The following is a 20,901-nucleotide window of genomic DNA, read 5'->3' as shown; positions in this document are numbered from 1 at the left end:
ACCAACAACACATCTGCAGCAATATTCATACAATTGCATACAAAATAGTTCATACACAAATGCGTAAGTTAAATAAAATACATTGCTACAACAACCAAAATAGTCCAACTATAATAACAACATATGAATGAAAACATGTTGGCTCTATTATATTACGAATTGTAAGTTCCAATCATACAATACATCCATGTCCAACCACTAGTTCAATAGTGGAACATTACAGCCACAACCGCCTACTCCTCCAAAGAGATATACTAGCTTTGTGCAGTGGAGAAGCCAAGGCACATTATAATAATGTCCAAGATTTCTCTAAGATACTCCTATTGAAGCTTGGCTGACCAAAATCCCATACAATGAGTTATGAGGTACTATTTATAGCAAAGGATGGGGTGACCCTTGACATCCCCCTTTGAGATCGTTCATCTACCCTCATGATTCTTCAACTACTCTATGACTATTACATTCAACTATCAACACTTTAACTTCCACTTGACAAGACATTACATTACAATGCACATGTGCCCATGTGAGACAAAATGGCTTGAGAAAGCCATGCAAGACATCATTGACACTCAGACCGTTGTGGTGAGACCAACTCTTTGACATGCTTGTGATGATCGAAGTTGATGAGTTGATGTCAAGCTTGGTTGTCTGTGATGGTGTCTGTGCACTCAATGGTGACATCTTGCTGCAGCGAACTTTTGGCTTTGTTGCATCTCGATGCACTGATATGGCTCCTCTATCCAACTTGTCTGATAGCATGTGCATGGTCGTCATGGTAAGACTAGACTGACAACATGTTGATGCATAGTGTCTACGCTACTCTCCAAGCATGTGTTGGTGGTCGTGCGCATCAACTTGTCGAGGTACATGTTTAGCTCCATTCATACTTGCCTATTGTCTTCACCTCAATGAGTGTACTGAATGGGTGGGATCGCATGCGTGTGCACAATGACATGCATGTTGCTGCATTCCCTTACATGTGATCAACAACACTGCTCACCTTGTCTTCTTCGTGCTAGCTGTTGGGATGGATCTATAACTTGTATGGGCTTACCCCAAGACAACTGAGTTGAATGTTCCAACAACTCCTAGATGTAATGTGGGATGTCAGAGCTACAAGGTCGACGTGAGAAATGAGCTCTACAGCATCTGGTTGATGAGTTTTGATAGAATCAAGGTTGTGACGTGCATGCCACAAATTTAGGAAAAGCGACACTTGGCGGGAGGCTTCTGAAACGATCCTTTCATGTAACATCCAACTGATAAAAATAGATCCTTAAATTAAGGGATGCCTTTGCATGTTTCCTTGGGAGGAGCAGTCCATGCATGAAAATCATTTTTTCTTGGTTCCGGAGGGAACTAGTCAACCCAACTGCACATGCAACAGTCTACTTAGTTGAGGGGAAAAAATGCCCATTTCTGGGAGGGATCTGGGCTGGCTACCCACAAGGTTTGCACAATTTCTAGGCTGAGTAGTTAACTGGTGCCCAGAATTGCACAATTTCTGGGTTGAGCAGCCCTATAGGAAGGAATTACGCAATTTTCCCAGTGAACAGTGACAGGCAGATTTTCTCAATTATGGAGTCCAGCAGGCTGCCAAACAGAATTGTGCAATTTCTGGAGGGAAGGTTGGTTGCCCTCTAGAATTGCACAATTTATTGAGGGAGCTGCTCAGCTTGTAGCTGGACCAAGTCCAGAGAAATTGTATACTTGACAAGGCAAGACATGTTGTTGTGAAAGGTTGGTAGGGAGGTTCCAAAACGAAGCTAAGGGAAAATTTTGGAGGGTATTTGTAGCCGCTACAAGACTTGGTGACACACTAGTAGAACTCCAGCTCTCTGAATGGACCTTGTTCGTGAAAAGCAAGTCTAACACCTCTGGAAGTATTGTTCAGTTCTCAGTTCGTCTTGGTTTCACATTAGCTTGATTATAAGATGTAGCATCTTCCAAGCTCTTGGTTGATTGACACACATTCCAATCCAAGGCAACACATTTGTTTCGATTGGGGTTGAGGGGTATATTGGTGCACAATCAGTATAGTCATTAGTGTCTTAGTTTCATCTCTAGTGTTGCTTCGTTGCCAGCAGGCCTCGACAGTACCCCGGCGGAGTCACGGAGGAACACAAGCATCACTCTACTGCTCGTGAGCCTAATAAGTACCTCGGCGGAGTTACTTGCATCTCCTCTCTGCGTAAGAAGCCTTTCTCTTCTTTCACCTTATTCATTTTTCATTTTTTCAAAATTTTCACTTTTCATTTTTTTCATTTTTTCATAACTATGCATAACACTTATTCATTTCAGAGGTGGAAGAGGGATCTTGACTTATTGAGAGAAGAAGAGGTTGTTCCTTCAGAGAAGTAGTTTATTATATACCTCTGACATGCTTGTTAAGGTTTTCCCCCTCACCTTACTCTACTTGACTAAGCTGACAAGGGTTAACCCAAAAACAACCGACTAGAGAATGTGACACTAGTTAGCGTGCAAGCATTGTGTTTTCACCAAGGTTCACTTTGAACACTACATATTTTCCATTGATGTATCATGGACTAAAAGTAACATGTTATTCATATAGAGGCAGGATGACAGATAACCAAGTAGTGATAGTTGTACAAGGCCCCTTATACTTTACCCAGCTTGTTTCAAGAGTCGCGCACAGTTTCATGCGAAACTAACCTACGAATGAAAACAAGCAAACAAACATCAAAGCAAAGCAGAAGCAGAAGTAAATGCAAAAGGAAAGTGAGTAAGCAAACAAGCAATAAAACAAACAAGAAAGCAAGCAAGTATGCAAGAAAGCAAACTAAAATCAAACACTACTCCTACTCCTAAGCTAACGGTGCATGGGCCTGATCACATGAAGTGATATTTACAATGCAACCATCGGCACATTAGTTGACCCATGTTGGTGAAGGCTTGGTCTGCGAGCAACCCAGTTGTGCAAACTAGCAAATGTGAAAGATACAACAATGAAAATAGACACACTCCGAGCTTACAAGCGTCCACAGAACAAAAATGAGTGAAAGCGCATGACATGCACTCTATGGACTTGCCATGGTGCTGTGCTACACTGCATGCAGATGTTGAGTGTATGCATTCCCTTGACCATGACATGAAAGAAAACATGAGAAAGGTAGACCACTTACGTTGCACAAGTGTGCTTGCTATGTAAGATTCCTCCAATGCATGAGTGATGGGATCGTGTAGTTCGAGTGGAGGAAGTGAAATCTGAGTGTTGGATTGTTCTTTAGTGCATACATATGAGTGATGAGGAGCCTCAGGTGTTTGAACAATTTCCTGATTGAAAGTGAGACCAACCTCAAGACAACGAGGGCCTGACATAACCATCAGCTCGGGCTGAAGTGCCTCGACAGTCTGGGGGGTTTCGACTTCATTGATAGATAGATCATTGTAGACTAGTGACTTAGACGGATATCAACAAATGAATCAACATTGTGATCAGATGATGAGGTAAAGATATCACGATAGCCAAGATCAGAAAACTCAGGATGTTGGTCAGCATCCTCATGATTTGATGAATCACACAAAGGGGTAGATGAAAAGAAAGGATGTTCACCCTCTGCGTTTTCGGAAAAAGCAGATGAAAGATCAAGTGGATTTTCAATGAATGATTTTTCCTCTCTGTCGTCGGATGATGGTCTGACATCCAATGCGTCCTGTAAATGATCAACAATGGGTACATTTGTGGATGGAGATGTGCATGAAAAATCAAGGATGGTAGGATCATCAAGGATGTCAGGAAGAAATGGAGGAGGTACGGACAACTAGGGATGGTCCCCTGCTGCTGGTGGATGTTCAAGCTCCCCATCATGCTCTTCATGAATGCCAGTGCATGTTGGTTTTGGAACACCAACTCCGTCGATAGATCGATCCTTCTTCAAAACAAGTGTAGAGTCTGGAATGGAAGAACACAAGACAGTGTCATTTGGAGGATTTTTAGAATATGAAGACGGAGGTTGAGGTACAAAATACATGTGATGAGGTATGGGACTCACAACCTAGTCTGCACGAAAATCAAAAGGATCAATGTTGGGAGGATGTGACAGTTAAAATGTGTGTTCATGCTCTCCCACATCACTATGCGATGGTGGAGTTGTTTGATGAAGGGATGGCGGATAGTCACTTGTGACAACAACCATGTCCATCTGTGATTGTGCAACTCCATCACTGAAGTATGCTGAGTGGGGTTTGAGCTTGAACTTCTTCTTGGGATGGGAAGATTTCTTAAGACAATACTCGAATCTATCCCAAAGATAGGGAAATTTCATCTGGCTCTTCGGAGCTTGAAACTGCAGATCACGGAAGCGCTACCAAAAATCCATAGGTGATTCATGCAGAGCCTTCCATTGTTGCAATAGTTTTTGGTCAAGATGCTATGGATCAAAATTATAGAAAGTGTCTTCAATGAGATCACATAAGTGCTCAAGTGAGTGCATGTTGTCAGTCGGTAGGTTGCACAGCCATCAATGTGGAGATTCATGAAGTGTGTATGCAAGAAAAAGACTAGCCTATTTGTCAGAACATCCATTTTCCTCGTGAAGCATCGAGAGGAAGTCATGTAAGAACTCAGGCTAGGCCACTTCTCCTTCACCATCATACATGAATGTAGACAAGTGATCAAAGAACTCCCTCGTGATGGTGATAGATTCAACATGTGAAAAACATCGTGGAGGGAGGAGAGTGCAAGCCTCCATGATAGATATGCAAAGGTTCAAAACAGGATGAGAGGACACAACTTCTCATCTGGCCCTCTTTCTGGCTCCATAAATGTTTACGGTGTTGGACCCGCCAACATGTTAGGGGATCTCCCTGGTAAGAAGTCCCAATTAAACCTCAGACAGTTTGGTGTAGGAGTCCCAGTAGTGGGTCATACGGTAATGCCTTGACTGCGGTTTCACACAGAGGCAAGTAAGATGTCCCTGTTGGTAGCAAGTGTCTGACAGTGGCGGTGAGTCAAGGAAGGTGCATGAGAGGTTCTAACACATGGGGAGTGAGGTGAGTGTGCCCCTTGGAAGCCTCTAATAGTAATCATCTTGGAAGGGAACACACGAGCAAAGATGCATCACCAGCTGGAAAGCAAGATAGAGAGAAATCCAAAGTGATGTTTAAACCAACAACACATCTTCAACAAGATTCATACAATTGCATACAAAATAGTTCATACACAAATTCATAAGTTAAATAACATGCATTGCTACAACAACTAGAATAGTCCAACGACAATAACAACATATGCATGAAAACGTGTTGGCTCTATTATATTAAGAAGTGTAAGTTCCAATCATACAATACATCCATGTCCAACAACTAGTTCCAATAGTGGAATGTTACAGCCATAACCGCCTGCTCCTCCAAAGTGATATACTAGCTTTGTGCAGTGGAGAAGCCAAGGGATGCTACAATACTATCCAAGCTTTCTCTAAGATACTCCTATTGAAGCTTGGCTGACCAACATCCCATACAATGAGTTATGAGGTACTATTTATAGCAAAGGGTGGGGTGACCCTTGACATTCCCCTTTGAGACCGTTCATCTACCCTCATGACTCTTCAACTACTCTATGACTGTTACATTCAACTATCGACACTTGAACTTCCACTTGACAAGACATTACATTACAATGCACATGTGCCCATGTGAGACAAAATGCTTTTAGTAAGACATGTAAGACACCACTGACAATTGAACTGTTGTGGTGAGACCAACTCTTTGACATGCTTGTGATGGTCGAAGGTGATGAGTTGATGCCAAGCTTGGTTGTCCGTGATGGTGTCTGTGCATTCAATGGTGACATCTTTTTGAACTAAACTCTTACCTTCGTTGCATCTAGGTTCACTGATATGGCTCCTTTGTCCAACTCGTCTGATAGCATACGCATGGTCGTCCTGGTGCGACTGGACCAGCAACATGTTAATGCATAGTGTCTATGCTACTCTCCAAGCATGTGCTGGTGGTCATGCGCATCAACTTGTTGAGGTACATGTTCAGCTCCAGTCATACTTGTTTCTTGTCTTCGCCTCAGTGAGTGTGTGTTACACAGTATTTTGTCACGCCTCCTGCACTTCCCCGTGACATATCCTGAAGTTCCTAAAACAATATCATTATACAGTGTACTCATCAATGTATATAGCTCAGATCCATCCTTTAACTTTGCCTGGAAAATATCTAGAGCTTTCCCTAAAGAAATATCTCATGAAACCCTAAAATGAGAATCATCGCCCTTATGAAGCTCAAAACCGCGATGATCGCCTGTTGCACCTTGTTAAGCCAGCGATGGCATCGCTCTATTCTCTCTCATACTTGCGATGGTCTCAAAAATGAAGTTTTCCCAAAGAGGATGAGAAGCTTCGTGATCTAGAAGCTTCCAAAGCGGCAGGCTAGAGGTGGCTTCGCATAGATGAGGTAGAATCCTCCTAATTTGGCCTCTTGGTCTCATCCCTATGAGCTACCTCCTTAAGATGTGGGCCTAATCCTATCTTTGGAGGAGGTCCAACTCCCTCTCCCAGCCTATAAATTTCCCCTCTACCTTTCCCAAATGGTTGATCAATGTCCATTTGCACCCTTATGCTGAGCTTGTGCTAGAGGCCATTCATTAGACTTGGAGGAGTGTTGGAGAGTTTCTTGGCTTGGACTTGTATTACCACTCAAGGAGAGCCTTTGGTTGTAAGCTTCCCACTTATTCTTTAAATAATAATACAATAGTTGGTTCATCTTCCCAATATGTATGTTCATGTATGTATTTGTTTGGCATTCCTTGATCAGCTAAATAGATTTTGATTGGATTTGCTATTGGTTTTGGTATGCTTTTTTGTCTCTTGCTTATTTGTGAAGGTACATAAGCACTGAAAGAAGCAGGAACAAGACCTTGACACAAGCACTTCAAGGATTTCAACAAAGGGAATCGGATTAGCATCAAATCAAGGTAAGCCTCCTCTCTTGTTCTATTTTTCAATTATAATCTAAGAAGATGTCTAGTTGATTGTCCTCTCAATTTTCTAGACCCACTCATTGGGCTAGAGGAATCGTCTCTATCTGCAAAGAGGATTAACTTTAACAACAAAATGGCGACTTCGCTAGGGATCCTATGACCTTTTCCTTCCTCTCCTTCACCTTGTCTTTTGACGAGTTTGGTCAACCACTGAATTTTAGACTTCATTGCTTGCTTGCAGTTAGTGGCATTAGCTGGTAGATGTCTGAAGATTGTTAGCTTGAGTTGTTTTTGAAAATTTTAATTTCTTTGTCCTTTTCCTCGACCAACGCAGATATGAGTCTAACAGTTGCAATGATATCGCGGGTTTTGTAGTTACAGTAGTGATGATCACTACTTTATTGTAGACATGTGTCTTGATTGCAAAAAACTTAGAAATTTAGCATTTTCTCTGTGATTTTCAGTTTTAGTTGTCTTCTCCTTGTGATTTACCAGTGCGTTTGTTCATTGTCTACTTGCAACTTCATTTTGACTTAGCTTGAGTGTTTTTTAAGTTTGATTAGCCTTTTAGGGTTCTAGGTCTTCTAGGTCAACCTTAGTACACTCGTCAGTCTTCCAATCACAGATTGTTTGCCTGCATTCAAAAGTCTTTGTGTGTTCAGACGTGCTTGCAGATTACTTTTGGTTCTTGTGACTTAAGTTGTTTTCATTAGAGGATATAGTGAAAGTTTCTTAAGCTTCATTGGACGAATGATAGATTACAATTCAGTCGTCTCATTGGATCAAAAGGAAGTGTTTGCTTTGAAGTTGTTTATGTTCCAAACTGAAAGTGAAAGTGAAATTCTTTTCTTAGTTTTTGGAACATTTTGTGTTGCATTCGAATCATTGATGTGAAAGTGATTTTCATACTTCTTGGTTTGCCTACATTCTCTTTCCCTTTGCACTAGATTACGTTTGTTGCATCTTGAAAAGAGAAAAGAAAAATCATCATTATATCTTAGAGATTTTGCTTTAAGATTTGGCATTGCATTTGCTTATCATATGAAGGATTAGATTTCATATTTTGCATTTTGCATTCGAAGATGGTCATAGATGCATATTTCATTTGGTTTGATGCATGATTTGAGTGATTTTCTTCCCTACATAGCTAGCCTTCATCGAATTGAAAGATTTCATTTCATCATCTAGTTTGCATTTTAGGAAGAAAAAACATCGTTAAGGCCTTGAAATTGAGACATAATTACAAGATCAACTTTAAAATACATCAATTAACCTAAGGAGAAATTGAAACATTTGCGATCATATCTAGTGGTATAGGTTAGAGATGCGTTTCAGCGTCTTTAAAACTTAGCATCTATCGTTAGCTTCGGCATTAGATAGTGCTAGCATAGACTCGTGCTCCCCGTCACGTATATAAAGGGAGACCCCTCTAGGTTGCAATCCTTTATCCATAGGAAGCCGAGTTTGCCACCCTGTAAACGTGATAAACTGAACACATAATTTTGGGAGATTCCCTACACATACGTCAAGTCCTTGGTCAATTCATTGGCTGAGGTGTATATTGCAGTTCACGGTTACTTGGTACTCCTTTTACCTAGATTCACCAGAGCAGTCATTTGATCTTTTCTGACTCTTTAAATTTGAAGAGATCATCGAGCAACTTGTCCTTTCATGCTCACAAAACTATTGAAAGTGACTAGAGTCACTTTTTTCACCCTTTTCTCAACTCTTAAAAGATGAAAAGGCATTGTTTTTGTTTCTAAAATATAACTGCCCATGGTAAACATGACATCCCAAGCAGTTGCTTCTTAGACCAAATTGAGTAATTCCCTGTTAATTTCAAGATTGTTAAAGCCTTAATCAATTTGTTTCCTTTCCCTTTTGCTATTGAGGGGAAGCCATCATGGCTGAATGATTGAGTCCATCTCATAGTTCCCCTTCATTGTATGATACTGAAGGGTCCTCTGAAGGAGTTCATCTAGAACTTCCTCAGTCGCTTGAGGATCAAGGTGTTGAACTCAGAATTGTTTTGAGCATCCAACCTTTGTCTCCTTACCTGCCTTCATCAGATTCCTCATCACCACAAGAATCTGATCTAGATTCCTTTGATAATCCCTTCCGGACACCCGAGAGTCCGCAGGCTCCAAAAAGTCCGTCAAGACTGGTTGTTTATCCATTGAACCCATTTTTCGATCCTGTTGTGATATCCCCATAGCTTTCGTACAGTCCATACGATCGACCTAGTATTCCTTTGGAGTTATCTCCTCGGACATCTCTAGTTCCTCGTCGTCAGTTATTTCCATCCATGGAGTCAAAAGGTGAGATCCCGGTCTCCTCTTTGGGTCATTCAGAATTTTTCGCTACACACACTCCTCACGTAGATGATGAGCAAGGATACGAGTTCCCTCCAAAAGGTTTCCCTTTTACGGGAAGAGTCTCATCTCTCTCTTATCCTAAGTTTAGTGAGCCCATATTACTGTATGGTTATACCTCTCTAGCTCAGTTGGTTTCAGGCACTCCTAGTGCCTCGTCATTGTATCAAAACCCCATCTAGTCTTCCAATGTTATGCCTACATCAGGTCCATTCATTCAAAACACGACCTCTCGATCGATTGTACAAACTGCAGCCCTCTCGATCGATTGTACAAACTGCAGCCTCTTCAATTCCAGTTCAACCTACCATTCTGTCTCAACCTATCTCGTCGTTTCGGCCAACTCTTCCGGTTCAATAACAGTCTGAGGTTAGGTCTCGATAAATTATTCTACCCCTCAAGTGAGTGGACAGACTGTGCCACCTCCCAGGGGGAAAGATCCGAATATCCCCATAATGTTTGGAAAAACCAGTGTGAGTGGATTACAAACTCACATGGTTGGAATGAATCAACCCTTTTATGGCACTATTCCTAACCCTGTTGGTCCATCCGGGTTAGGTAACGTCCAATACCAGCAGCCATATATGGCTCAGGTCCCATTCCAACTAGCTTATGTCCCATATGGTTTGCAAGCTATGGTAAATCCACCTTACATTCCTCAAGTTGGGCCTTATGTTCAGCCTGGCCAATCCACTGTGCCTGGTGGATATGGCCAAATCCAATTCAGGAACTATCAATACCCTCAGGGTATCACCCCAGGAACTATCCAGATACCCTTGTAATAGCAAGGGAAACCTTTGTAGCAGCCAAGGAAATCTTTGCAGCAGTAAGGGAAACTGCTACAACCGCTAGGGCAACCTTTGCAACAGTTGCAACAACCTTTGCAGTCACAGACATAGCTTGTTCAATATTCCTCCCAACCTTTTTCCTCGCAAGGCTAGCCTCTACCGCCAGAGGGCCAACCTTTACAGTAGCAAATCCAACCTTTGCAGCAGCAAGGTCAGCCTTGGCAGCAACAAGCCTTATATGCGTATCAGCAAGGTCAACCTTTGCAAGGTCAAGGTTAGCCCCTGCATCAGCAAGTTCAAAATCCTTACGTCTAGGGTCAGCAGGTTCAACAACCTTATAACATGTATGTTGCGTACAATGTTCATCAGCAACCTATGGCCGAGTAGTTTCACACCTACCCAGGACAGAATCCTCCTTATGAGCAAGGTAACCCTCAGTGGGGACAAAATCAGATTCCATATGGACAAAATCTGCCACTATGGGAGAAAAATCCTTACCATCAAGGATGGACTCTGCAGTTTGGGTCTCCTCAAAGGCCCTATATGTCATTTAACATGCAATTGCATTTCTTGGCTACGTTGGAACTCTCCGATGTTTCCAGGCTCACGAATAATCACATTCTTCATTTTCCATACTGGCCTCCAATTCCATCGAATATTCTGACTGATTGCCCCAAATTTGAGGGGAAACTAAAGGAGGATCTGCTAGCCCATGTGATTACATATCACCTCTGGTGTTCCTCCAATTTGTACGTTGATGATTATATTCGTCTTTGACTCTTTCAAAGAAATATGACAAGTGTTGCCACCAAGTGGTACATCAAATTGCCTTGAAGTACCTATGGTGACTTAAACTCTCTTGATATGGCTTTTCTTACTCATTTTCAGTTGTCGGTTTGCTATGAAATAGAAACCAATATTCTTATGTCACTAAAGCAAGACACCACGACCCACATCTCTGATCATATCCATGAATGGAGACATAGGCATCGCATCATCAAGTTTGAAATTACTGATGAGTTGTTGATAAAATGGTTCAAAAAATCATTCGTTAGCAAGATTGCTAAGGACATAGCCATGGGTGGATGTGTTACCAAAGAACAAGCTATCGCCCGTGCTCAGTATTTAGACCTCGTCTATTCACAATCTGGCACATTGTATGAGATGTTACCCAATGCTCCGAGACCATCATCAGATATGACAGCATCGAAGTCTCCAAATACACCACCTTTTGATGGTGAGATTGGTTTCGTGTTTCAAACCTCCGCAAAAGCTTCTTTGAAGCATAAAATGGTCTCAAACACTGGTTCCAATAATCCCTCTAAGAATTCATCCAGTCTTGGTAAAACCTCTGAGGTACATGTTATCTAGTCTACCACAACAGATAAATCCTCCAAAGGTAAAAAGAAAGGCAAAGGTAAGGCCAAAGCCGATGCCCCAAAATAGGACCCTCCTAAATCTTCTGTTGATGATGCTTCTCAAAGAAAGCCGAAGTATCCTTGCCTCATCTGTGAGGAGGATCATTACACTAAAGATTGTCCCCGATGATATGAAGTTAGTCGCTTGCTAAAAGGGACTCTGACTGTCTTAAAAGAACCTTTTCCGTCACAGCAGACCCAATTGGTAGACCAGCCTTAGTCTTCTACTTCCTCAGGTTCCCAAGTATTCATGGTGCAAAGTTCGTCACCTATCTTGATCGATACTTGAACCAAGGACTATCAAGCTACATCTAAACAAACTATGCAGAAGAATCCCATGATGCTCCTTCTACTTCTACTCCATCTAGTCTGCTCCATATCGAGTGCCCTAACAGTGAGTTCATCATCTGACCACCCCCTAAAAGTGTTCTTCGAAAGTCATCTTACAATCTGAATGCCAGAGCTGCATAAAATTACAATATTGTTAAGGATTTAGCTCAGGCACCTTCGACGATGTCTACCTTGGAGGTTCTTCAATCCTTTCCAATGCAACAGAAATCACTGTTGTCTACTATAGGTGCCATCTGTCCTTCTAATTCAAGTCTGATTACTTTCGATCTAGAGAATCATGTACCTCGTCTTCCTCATCAGATCACTTTTTTATCCAGGTCCTTATCAAAGGAAACACAGTTCATCGAATGGTTATTAATGAAGGTGCTTTGACCTGCATCATGTCAGTTTCGTGTTGGAAAGCCATTGGCTCTCCTCCTCTTAACCAATCTTTGAACACCTTGGAAGCCTTTGATAGCAGAGGTTCGCGACCTTACGGTATTCTCACGAACTTACCGATTACGTTGGAAGGCAAGATTGTTGAATTAGAAGTAGAAGTTGTAGATGTTAATCTCAACTACAACCTTCTTCTCGGGAGAAGCTAGACTCATGCCATGTTCTGTGTAGTGTCTTCTTTGTTTCGTGTACTTCATTTTCATCATGAAGGAAAAATCGTCATGTTTGATCAACTTTCTTTTTTTTCTTCTGGTTCGTCCAGTGGAAATGTGATCCGGATTTAAACAGGAACGCAACAAATTACAGAGATAACCGTATACACAAAGATGCAGCAGAAATAATACTTCATTTCATTAATGGAAAACACTGAAACATGCTTACAATCAGAAATGGAAATAAGCCAGCTAGGGCGATGGTAGCTTATCTCTGAGAAGAGATGTGATGGCTACATGCCTCTGAACTGTGTTACAATGAGGCTCGAAGGCCTATTTATTGTTGAGAAACAATGGAAACCCTTAACATTCCAAAACCTAACCCTAGGAGATGAAACGCCAAACTATGGGCCCCGTTTGGGGGTAAGTTGGTACATCAACTTCCCGAGGTCGTAACTTTGGCACATGATCTCCGTTTGACGCGTACAATAGCTCATTAGAAAGATCTATCCGAGCACTATCATTGTTGGAACGGGCAACATCGGTCCATTCCATGGACCCATGTTGCCCCCGGATTCCCCAAAAAACGTCGTTTAGGACCTCAAAACGGCTCCGGAAGTTCAGGACCCGAAAAACTGCTAAAAATAGTAAGTTGTGCTACAATTAAGGAAACTGAAAATGCTGAGAAAGACAATGGTGGGGGTCCAGGTGGACTTGGCAGGTGGCCACCAATATCCACCTGGATCATTCCTCCCCCCTTAGGAAGCAATGGTCCCCATTGCGTTGAGTTCCTCCATGAGATGAGGAAACTTCTGCTGAACTTGTTCCCTGGTGAGCCACTTGCCCTGCTGAAGGAGTTGGCCTGCTTTGACAACTCGATACAGTTGGATATTCTGTTGGCGAGTGTTCTTGATCTGTGTGTCCATGATCCGATCAGTTGCAGCTTGTTCCATGCAATCTAGATTTAATTCTGTGGGTTTGAGCTGTTCTGCAATGTCGGATGTGTCTAGCAATGGTGGAAAGTATGGCCGAAGGTGGTCCACATTGAACACTGGGTGCAGGCCAAGGAATGGGGGAATGTTGAGCTCAAATGCATTATCTCCCATAGCCTTAGTAATGGTGTAAGGACCATATCGGAGTGGTCTTAATTTCCGATAGGCTCCAGTAAGGCGTTCCTTTTGCAAATGCAACCAGACTTTGTCGCCCACCTGAAGCTTGTGTGGCACCCGATGTTGATCATGTCGCTGCTTGTACTTGGCATTTGATTTCTCAAGAATGTCATGGACCTGCTGGCGAATATGTTGGATGCGCTCAATGAAGCTGGTGGCCTTATCTGTTTCGGACTGGACATGAGCTGAATTCATGTGAGTAGCTGCAAGTGGCATGGCCACATCAATGGGGCATAGTGGCTGGAATCCCAAACCCACCTGAAAAGGGCTATGGCCAGTGGAGCTGTGAAGAGCTCGGTTGTAGCTGTGCTGAACATAGGGGAGGCTCTCATCCCATGTGCGTGGATGCTTTGAGTTATACATGCGCAGAATGTGCACAATCATCCTATTGAAAACCTCTGTCTGGCCATCAGTTTGAGGATGGAAGGCTGTGGACTTCGTGAGTTTGGTGTCCAGCATTGACCAGAGACTAGACCAAAATGTGCTGAGAAACCGACTGTCCCGATCTGAGATGATAGACTGTGGGATCCCAAAGTGCACCCACACTCGTTCAAAGAAGAGTTTAGCAGTGGCTTCTGCTGTGATATTCTTCTTGCAGGCCACCATAATGGCCATCTTCGAGAACCTATCGACGACCACAAAAACACAGTCATTTCCATGCTTAGTGGAAGGAAGGCCTGACATGTAATCCATGGAGATGGATTCCCAAGGTCGACTAGGGGTCGGCAAAGGGGTATAGAGGCCGTGCTTCTTAATGGCCGGTTTGGCAATAGCACAGGCAGTACATGATCGGATGTACTTCCCAACATCCTGTCGAAGATTCGGCCAATAGAAATAATTTTGCAGTACTGCCACTGTTTTCTCGACCCCGAAATGCCCAACAGCCCGACTGTAGTGTGCTTCCCAAATCATCTTGGCACGCTCGCTTGAAGGAACACAAAGGTGACCAAGGTGGCATAATAGGGCATCTTGGAGGTGAAAATCTGCAACCTGCCGACCCTCCAAGAGTGTCTGGTATGTGTGGCCGAATTCTGGGTCGCTTTTGTAGAGAAGTGGCCAATCAGAAGTCTCGTGCCCACAAGAGTTGAGCACGGTGGTTAGCGCCATGATCGGTGGTCGACTGAGGCAATCTGCAACATTATTGGTGCTGCCCTTTTTATACTTGATATTCAAGTGAAACTGTTGCAGGTATGTAGACCACTTCTGATGGCGATCATTCTGCAATTTCCCTTGGGTCTGTATGAACTGCAGAGGTCGGTGGTCTGTGTGGATGACCGTTTCCTTCCCCAATATGTAATGCTTCCATTGTCGGCAGGCCTGTACAATGGAATACATCTCTTTATCATAAGTGGGGTACTTCCGGACTGTGTCTGAAAGTGTTTCACTGTGATATGCCACTGGATGTCCATGTTGAGTAAGGACTGCCCCAATAGCATAGTCAGAGGCATCTATCTCGACCTCAAATGGTTGTTGTAAATCTGGTAACGCGAGCACTGGTGCCGTGCAGAGGCGATCCTTCAACTCCCTGAATGCCTTCTGTTGAGATTCAGACCAAAAGAATTTTGCTTTCGCCCCGCCCTTGGTGACTTGACTGAAGGGCCAAGAAATATGAGAAAACCCCAACACAAACCTGCGGTAGAAGTTGGCAAGACGTAGAAAGCTGCGGAGCTCTGTTAGAGTGGTTGGAGAGGGCCAATCCCGAATGACTTGGATCTTGGCTGGATCGACATGCACCCCCTGTTCATCAACGATGTATCCCAGATACTGAACCTGGGTCATGCCAAAAGTGCATTTCTCCAAATTGGCACATAGCTTGTGTTGCCGCAGTGTTTGGAGAACCTGTCGAATGTGGTGGAGGTGCTCTTCCCAACACTGGCTGAAGATCAGAATGTCATCCAAGTATACTACTACAAAGGAGTTGGTGAATGGCCGCAAGATGGCATCCATTAGCCTCATAAAGGTTGCAGGAGCATTCGTCAATCCGAAAGGCATGACCAACCATTCGAAGAGGCCCTCCTTGGATTTGAAGGCAGTCTTCCACACATCAGAGGGTTCGATTGGTACCTGGTGATATCCCGACTTCAGGTCGATCTTGCTGAAATATTTCGCCCCCTTTAGTTGGTCTAGGAGGTCATCAATCCGCGGGATCGGGTACCTATTACGGACAGTGATCTTGTTCAGCGCCCGATAGTCAATACAGAGTCTCCACGTCCCATCCTTCTTCTGTACCAACACGATCGGGCTCCCACAGGGCGATGAACTCGGACGGATGTGACCTTTCTGCAGGAGCTCCTGAATCTGCCTCTTGATTTCATCGTTCTCCAGAACGGAGCGCCAATAAATTGGTCCATTGGGTAGCGGCGCCCCTGGGGTCAGATCGATGGAGTGCTTGACTTGACAGTGCAGAGGAACCCCTGCCGGGGAGATGAAGATGTCCTCGTACTCCTCCACAATCTTGTCCATCTGTAGTTGTTGTGCAGAGGGGCCCCGTTTGGAGGCCACGGCCACTGTCTTCTTCTTTCCTTGAGGGCGTATCATCAGGAAAACAAATTTCCTGGTTTTGGAAATGATCTTACTGCATTGTTTTGCAGTAATCAAAGAGAGGGCGGCAGGTGGTGCTACCTCTGGTATCCTGAACAACTTATTTCCCAATGTAATAATAACAGCACGGGGCCTTGATTCATACACAGCATGTCGCTTCCACGAGTATGGTTGTCCTAGTAATACATCACAAACTTCAAGGGGAGCAATCTCACACAATACCTCATCCGTGAAGGGCTTGATGTTGTATGGAAGGTGACACTGCTGGCTCACGCGAAGATCTCGTCCTTGGTGAAGCCACCCAATGGTGTATGGTTGTGGATGTGTTGTGGTCGGTAAGCCCAACCGCTTCACGACCTCTGCCGAAATGAGGTTCTTTTGACTCTCGCTATCAACAATGAACTGTATCGGGGAGCCCTTTACCCACATCTGGGAGTGGAAGAGATGCTCCTCCTCCTCTGGATCTTCGGGTTCATTTTTCTGGATCTTTGCGGTAGAAACAGTGGCGCTGGGGTCCGCATCAATGATCTGCTTCCCTTTTTCATACCCCTTATCGAGTTCTGACTCAGAGTCGGAACATGCATCTGATTCTGAAACCTTTAGCTCAGCCACCAGTGACTGCTTGGCCCGACACTCACTTGTGTTGTGAGTGGAGCTCTTATGGAACTCGCACCATTTTCCAGTGTCCTTTCTCGGCTTCGCGGTGCTGTTCTTTGCTTGCAGCTTCAGCTGGTTGTCTTGGGCTGTCCAAAGTCTCGCTTCTTTTGTTTAAACTTCTGCTCAACCTTGACGGCATACCGGTATGTTGCGCCGAGCGAGGGGATGTTTAGGAATTGGATTTCTTCCTGGATGTACTTGTGCAGGCAGCCACGGTATTTGAGTATCAAATGTTGCTCCGAATCCTTAATACCCAACTTTGTGCGAAGGGTATGGAAAAGATTGGTGAACTCCGGCACGTCTTGGTCCCTTCCCTGCCGCAGCGTGGTCCACTTTATGTATTCATCCTCATAGCTCCCGACAGGGTAGTATTGCTCCTTGATGGCATCCCGGAACGAATCCCAGGTGGGTGCGGCTGAAAATAGTGAGCCAGTACTTTCATCCTTCTGCTCGCAGTAGGTTTCCCACCAGTCCTTAACGTGGGGGGCTGCTTTGAGGAGAGAAAAAACAATCTTTTCCCGACTCGAAAATTCATGAACAGAAAAATAACCCTCTAGCAGATTTAACCAGTTATCTACGGCATCTGCATCTATCTGACCCTCGAATATGGGAATTTCAAAATTAACTTGTACCTTAAAGGGTGTGGCGTTTCCAGAGTAGCTGCTGGAAGCCGATGCGTTGCTTCTGGGTAGCCGCTGAAGGATCTGAGCAAAGTTGTCCATCATCGCGTTCCGTTGTCGCTCGAGGGCTTCTTCGAGCAATATTTTGATGGGATCTCCTGCCCCCTCGTCTTTCTTCTCGTCCGCCATGGGAGGCCGTCGGGATTTGCGAGGCTGGTCTTGCAAAGGTTCAACCAGTTCAAGCCCTAACTCCTTATATCCCGACCTTGTTGGGGACATGCAAAGAAAAACAGAGAAAAAGCAGACCACTTTGATACCACTGATCCGGATTTAAACAGAAACGCAACAAATTACAGAGATAACCGTATACACAAAGATGCAGCGGAAATAATACTTCATTTCATTAATGGAAAATACTGAAACATGCTTACAATCAGAAATGGAAATAAGCCAGCTAGGGTGATGGTAGCTTATCTCTGAGAAGAGATGTGATGGCTACATGCCTCTGAACTGTGTTACAATGAGGCTCGAAGGCCTATTTATTGTTGAGAAACAATGGAAAACCCTTAACATTCCAAAACCTAACCCTAGGAGATGAAACGCCAAACTATGGGCCCCGTTTGGGGGTAAGTTGGTACATCAACTTCCCGGGGTCGTAACTTTGGCACATGATCTCTGTTTGACGCGTACAATAGCTCATTAGAAAGATCTATCCGAGCACTATCATTGTTCAGGACCCAAAAAACGTCGTTTAGGGCCTCAAAACAGCTCCGGAAGTTCAGGACCCGAAAAACTGCTAAAAATAGTAAGTTGTGCTACAATTAAGGAAACTGAAAATGCTGAGAAAGACAATGGTGGGGGTCCAGGTGGACTTGGCAGGTGGCCACCAATATCCACCTGGATCAAAATGTTCCTTATGTGGGAAACACTGAGATTCCTTACGAGAGTGCGGGTGTTTTTCTTTTCAAAGACTCCACTTTAATGGGTACCTTTACTCTCCCACCTCCGCATGTTCGTTCAGTCAATATGATCTCAGATTCCACGGATCCTTGGATTATCCATTATGAATATCAAATTGACTCTTGTGGCGTTGCTATGGCTTTAAGTCCATTGGAGATAAATTATCAAGAAATTATTTTAGCTTTAATGGTCACTTCAGAAAGTTATGTCATCTTCAGTGTAAACCTGGACACTTATGTGCCATCCCCTTGGCTTGGTTCTTGGAATTCTCCGAATCCCTTGAACGAGACATTCCCCACTGTCGAGAGTATCGTGGAGATTATGTATTTGGAGGAAGTTCCATGGAATGGTCTGCATCATCGTTCTTCCTTTCTCCCTAGCCTCGATGAGATGCCTTCTTGTCCTGAAGCATTTGTTTCTCATCCTTTTACACCTCCATTTCAAACGCCTATTTGGGTACATGAAATTTTATCAGAGGGTAATATGTGAAACATCGTTGTTACGATGCCTATTGACATTTCCATTAAACCGAGAATTGTCAAGAACATCCATATTACGGTTTCTTATTCTCCAGATGAGATCAAGATCTATACTCAGTGTTTTAAATAATTCCAATATGTTTTCACTTGGTCATTAGAGGGGATGCCTGGTAATTATCCGACCATAGTGGTGCATGTGATCCCAACATATCTTGGTGTTAAGCCTATTCGATAGCGGCTTCACCCTGTGCACCCTCGAAAGGTTGCTGCTATCAAAGCAGAGGTAGAGAAGCTTTTGAAAGAAGGTTTCATTTATCCTATTCCATTGATAGATTGGGTATCCAATATCGTCCCTATTGCCAAAAAGTAGGGCACGATACGTGTTTGTGTTGATTACCGCTATATTAATCGCGCGTCTGAAAGACAATTATCCTACTCCCTTTATCGACCAGATCATCAATGAATGCGTAGGGAGCGAGATGTTTTCTTTCATGGATGGATTTTTTGGCTATAACCAGATTAACGTTTCACCTGCCGATCAGCATAAAACGGCCTTTATCTATCCTTGGGGTACCTTTTCTTACAAAAAGCTTCCTTTTGGTCTGAAGAATGTTGGTGCCACTTTTCAACGAGCAATGTCCTATGCATTCCATGACATTCAACATATTTTTCAGCCATACCTCAATGATTTACCTACTCATTCAACTAAGTGTCGTGACCATCCAGATCACTTAAGAGCTATCTTTTTACAATGTCGACATTATAATATCCGTCTCAATCCACACAAATGTGTGTTTTGCGCCGATTCCGGACCACTCTTAGGTTTTTTCATGTCTCATGAAGGGATCAGGATTGATCCTCTGAAAGTTGAGGCAATAATCAATCTACTCCCTCTTTCATCACTGCTGCAATTGCAGATCTTGCAAGGAAATGCTAATTTTCTCCATCGATTTATCATGAATTATGTTGAACTTGCCAAAGGTGATACTCGCTTACTTAAGAAGGGGATTCCTTTTATTTGAGATGAAGTTGCTCAAAAATCCTTCAATGATTTAAAGAAAGCTCTACTTAGTGCTCCTTTACTCCATCCCCCCAATTATCGCACGATTATTTCCTGTATTTGGCTACAACTGATAACATTATTGCTATTGTGTTAGTTCAGAACGATGATGATGGAAATGAGCACGTGGTTTATGATTTGAGTTGGAATCTTCTTGATATTGAGTGTTGTTATTCTCATGTCGAGAAGCTTTTTTTGGCGGTGATTCATGTCATCCAAAGGTTTCGCCACTATATCCTTTTAAGGAAAACCACTGTAATTTCTAATTACAACCCCATGACTTACATACTAACTCATCAGTTACTGGAGGGAAAATACTCCAAATGGATTGTCATCCTACAGGAGTTCGATTTGGAATTCACTACTGCCAAATCAAAGAAATCATTTGTCTTTTCCAAGTTAATCTGTTCTCTTCTGTCTACCAGCACCCCAATCGATTTTACTAAGTAGATACCCGATGAAACAATGTTTCTGATTAGCATTCTTGACCCCTGGTATGGAGATATTATTGTTTTCTCCAAGCCCAGACTTTCCGATCTGAGTTGTCTCACTCGGACCGATGCCAGATCCAGCATCAGTCCCAACCCCACCGGATCCTCGGTGATACCTTGTATCAGATCGGTGTGGACTTTTTCCTCCGCAGATGTCTCACCCCTAAAGAAGTTGAGCGGGTCTGAAATGATTGCCACTCTGGTGCCTATGGTGGTCATATGTCTGGATATGCTACTGCTCAGAAGATCCTCCGCGCCGGTTATTTCTAGCCTTCTATCTTCAAAGATTCCATCCTAGCTGTCCAAAAATGCCACGAATGCCATATTTTCAACTGCAAACAATGCGTCCCTCCCGCATCCCTACACCCAGTAATTACCATTGGCCCAATTGCCAAATGGGGCATTGATTTCATGACATGTAACCCTCGCTCGGGTTGGGGGCATGGTTATAGCATTGTC

The sequence above is a fragment of the Pinus tabuliformis genome, chromosome 2_2 (assembly GCF_031772625.1).
Source record: "Pinus tabuliformis cultivar Carrire ecotype Pingquan chromosome 2_2, CPIR1, whole genome shotgun sequence".
Classification (NCBI taxonomy): domain Eukaryota; kingdom Viridiplantae; phylum Streptophyta; class Pinopsida; order Pinales; family Pinaceae; genus Pinus; species Pinus tabuliformis.
The sequence above is the reverse complement of the archived record's forward strand: the minus strand, read 5'-3'. Positions refer to the sequence as shown.